General features: G+C 29.7%; 1 long non-coding RNA gene across 1 annotated transcript; it reads left to right on the top strand.

Moving 5' to 3' along the window:
- The first annotated feature begins 3,153 nt into the window (after positions 1-3,153).
- Positions 3,154-4,255, top strand: LOC105139349 (uncharacterized). Its single transcript, XR_844959.1, has 2 exons — positions 3,154-3,339; positions 3,787-4,255. It is a non-coding gene; the product is annotated as an uncharacterized LOC105139349 (long non-coding RNA).
- Positions 4,256-4,475: the final 220 nt, after the last annotated feature.

The following is a 4,475-nucleotide window of genomic DNA, read 5'->3' as shown; positions in this document are numbered from 1 at the left end:
AATTGATAAAATAACATTTTAAATAGTATAAATATAGCTTATCTTACCATATCTATTCTAATGGAAAAAAACCATTTGAAGAGCTATTTATATTGGAATGAAAAAAATAAGTGTTTTATTATTTTTTAATATTGTTTAATGTTATTTTTTTCCACATGTCTACATTTAATTGGTCTATTTTTTTAGTGGTCCCACTTTATTGGTTTTGACTATTTAAAGAGATATGTAGAAATAGCATTTGTGGGAGAGAAAAAGCATTTTAGCATTTTGTTTGGCTCCCCCCTTGGAGTGTGCAAAACAAACAAAGAAAAGCCAAAATATTAATTTTTTATTTTTAGCTATCCATTTGGCTTCTCCATTGGAGATGAGTGTTTTATTATTTTTTAATATTGTTTAATGTTATTTTTTTTCCACATGTCTACATTTAATTGGTCTATTTTTTTAGTGGTCTCATTTTGTTGGTTTTGGCTCTTTAAAGAGATATGTAGAAATAGCATTTGTGAGAGAGAAAAAATATTTTAGCATTTTGTTTGGCTTTCCCCTTAGAGTATGCAAAACAAACAAAAAAAAATTAAAATATTAATTTTTTATTTTTAGCTATCCATTTGACTTTTCCATTAGAGATGCTCTTTAAAGCTCCGGATCACTGAGCGGCATGCAACTTGAATATATGCAGAAGAATAAGTTGTTTGGTGGTAGAAAAACAGAATTATTCTTGCGTTCTGTCATCAAAATACTTTCATATATATTATTCACGTTGAAAGTTAATGTTCGTCAATCACCATGTTTTTAATATCCGAAGGGCCGTTCTCTTTTTCACTTTGAATGGAATTTGCAGCACAATTGGAGTTTCTGTTCTTTCCTTCATAATTTTTCATGCAATTCCCAGTCGTTTGACCTGGACTGATAGATCAGGAATGGATCTGCAGCCCCAATAAAGATGAAAAAACGCAGGCGGATCAACTTGCATGGGAATCCATCAAACATCTGCCGAAAGCGATGAGGATGCTCGTCGGTGACCGCCTCAAGAGAAGAAAGGGAATTCCACTAGCACCATGTAAAGAGTAAAGTCCGGCAATCATGCTAGCTGTAACATGCCCACAAGAGTACATGTTCCCCTTTGCATTATCATACTCCATTAATGGATGCCACTAAATGTGGGGAATAAAAATAAATAAACTTAAGAAAAATATCCAGGTATGATAGAATTTTTGTTTTTACGTAGTTATTAAACTTGAAAGTGCATGTTTTGGTTTTTTTTATTGATTTTTTGTTAACATATCTCTTATTTTTAAAAAAAAAATAATAATACTATGTCAAAACTAAAAAATAAGCTATTATAATAAATAAAAAACATTTGAAGTGCCAAAAAAATAACAAATTAAAAAATTAAATATAAAAAAGGGTGAGGCTCTCTGGCCCTTCTCTATTTTTTTTAAAAACCCATTATTTTCTTAAAAAAATAATAATATATCATCTATCACAATTCTAAAAATATATGCATCCACCTTGGCATTTCCACGTGTCAACTCAAGTACAACACAAAGTTGGTATAACACTCCGGAAAATAAGGAACCTTATTTTTAAGGTTCCCTATTGTTTATATAAAGAGCAAAATACCATAAGAAATCTCAATTATTGTAGATTATTTAGACAATGATTGAGTAAGCTTGGACTCTGCCTATGGAATGAATTTTAGGTATTGTTTCCTAAAACACTATGGAATTGTTTAGTAAGTTGATTTTTAGATTTATTGTTACTTAGAATTCAATATTTGTATTTGATTCATAATAAAAAATTATAATAATATATTTATTATATTTTGACTCGTATTTAGGAATTTATAATTTTATTCTTAGAGTATTTAATTTGACAGGCACTTCCTACCCATGTTTAAAACTTATATGCTAGAATGGACTCAACAATAAATTAATTAAACTTTATGATACAAGAAAAAAACACTTTATAAAATCGTTAAACCAAATAATATAAGTATCTACTAGGAAATTTATAGTGCACATATTGCATTAAAGTTACCAAAAATATATATATTAATATCATTTAAACTGATACGACAGACATATATATATACTTTTTTTCATTGTTAGTAAAAGTGAGAAATTAAATAAAAAAATTGATATCTCAAATTCCTCTATGAGATTTTGATGGAATATTTACATTTTTAACTTTATGAATAATGCAATGTTAGAAGACATTTGAGATTTCCCAAAAGTTGAGATTTCTTCGCTTACTAGACAAGAGATTTACCAAAAATCCTCAAATTCAATTTCAAATCCCTTTATTTTCAATTTCTTAAAATAAAAAAATGACTATAATAATAATTATGCGAGTTTACCAAGCTCTTTGTTCGGGGGTTTTTTTTTTTTATTCAATTGTTAATGTCAATTATAGAATCTCGAAGTCCAAAATGCAATGTCCTTGAAAACATTCATGCCATTATAGTTTAAATGACTATCTTTTGACATTCCTAGCTTGTTCTGCAATCCTCCCATGCATCGTCTCGACTATCTCATTTGTCATGTTACATTATATTATTTCGAAAAATAACCGGATTAAACATAATTAAATGGTTTTGGAAAGGAAAGGACAAGAGATTGTCTGGGAAAAAGGTGCATTTGTTTTTGCAAAATTCCAAAGGCATTTAGCAGCGTAAAGTAAATTGGACACCTGTTGAAGCCATTGATTCCTTCTTGGAACTGTGCTATCTTTTCTTTTTGTGTTATAATTCCTACTTGCAACTGTGCTATCTTTATTTTTTATGTGTTTTTAAAAGTATATTTATTTTGAAAAGAATATAAAATAGATGTTTTTTCAGTTTTTTTATGTATTTTCAAATAAAAAATACTTTTTAAAAACAATTTACATTACATTACTAATTTTTTTGGGTTTTTGAAAGCGTTTTTAAAAAATTTTGAAATTTTTTTATTTTTTATTTGCTTTAAATTAGTATTTTTTTTATGTTTTTATATTATTTTAATATATTAATATCAAAAATATTCTTTAAAAAATAAAAAAATATATTATTTCAATATATTTTTAAATAAAAAAATATTTTAAAAAACAATTATAATTACACTCTCCATCACTGCTCTAGACGAGCAAAACTCATCCACCATCCGTTATATAAGCATATGCTCTCCTCAACTGGTAGTAAATAGAGTAGAGTTGTAGAGCATTTCACAGAGAGAGAATTTCCGTTATGGCCTGCATGCGTCTGGTGAGTTGCTTCATGCCAAAGTCGACCATGGTCCTCCGCATGGCTAGTACCAGGCTTTGCCTACAGCGGAAAACTTTGATCATGGTGGTCAATCTTCCCATGTATGTTGTTGCTTTTCTTGTCATTAATCTGGTTCATCAACCCCTGAATTTCGTTCCAGTCCAGTCAAATAAGTGGTGAACATGCATGTGCCTTTTAACTTCTTTATCTCCTTCTGTCTTGTGTTTTCTTCTCCTGAATCACTTCTTCTTCTTCTTCTTCTTCTTCTCTTCTTTATTTTTTGACCAGAACATTATCGATTTCTTAATCACTCCAACTGATATAAAAATCATAAATTAATTTATGTGATAGCATACCAAAAACATGGTTTCTAGGATTCTAGAGGAAGTCTTGAAAGATTTTTACTGGTAACTTTGATTGCGAATTTACTGACAACCAACTTCTTCTTTTTTAATTATTATCTTTAGTGATAATCACTTGATTTAGATATGAAATCTCACTAATTACGTCCATATTATAATCCTTTTCTCCTTGTGCGTGATCAAAAGAGCTAGACGTGGAGCTGAGGTCAGTCACGGGGGCGGTGGCAAAATCAACCAAACACGCAAAACCATGGATGCGGTTCGTTTGGCAGAGGAGAAGCTCTCTCTTGGCGGCTTCAACAGTGCAAAAGAAAACAAGAAACAAAGCAAGGAAAAAGTAGACGATGGCATCACAGTAAACACCGAAACCAGTGGTTGATGGTTGCAATCAGCAGCAGTAAACACCGAAACCAGCCAGTGTTTCTGTTCTGGGTGCTCTGAACTGCCTTCCAAGAAGCAAAATAAGCTAGACTGGTAGTGTGAGGACCTTATAATTAGTAGTACTGTACGCAGTGTTTGTTTATGTTGGTCTGAGAATGACAAGATACGTATGTGGGTTTGGATAGCAAAAGTTATGGCTATGCCATATGTAGTATCCAGGCTTTGACGCTAGCAGTGAGAGGAAAAATATAAGGTATCTAACTTATTATCGCCGATTGTACTTGTGTTTTTTAAGAAGTTGAAATGTTTTTTTTATTTAAAATTAATTTTTTATATTTTTATATCATTTTTAATATATTAATTATAGTATATTAAAATATTTTAAAAATAATAAAATATCCAATTGATTATGGCAATGTTTAGGAATATAGTTGAAACTATATTTTTTTTTTAAATTTGATTGAAGTTCAAATTAAGCAAAATCAAATATAATA

The sequence above is a fragment of the Populus euphratica genome, unplaced genomic scaffold (genome assembly GCF_000495115.2).
Source record: "Populus euphratica unplaced genomic scaffold, PopEup_1.0 scaffold90.1, whole genome shotgun sequence".
Lineage (NCBI taxonomy): Eukaryota > Viridiplantae > Streptophyta > Magnoliopsida > Malpighiales > Salicaceae > Populus > Populus euphratica.
This window is presented reverse-complemented; position numbering and strand designations above follow the sequence as displayed.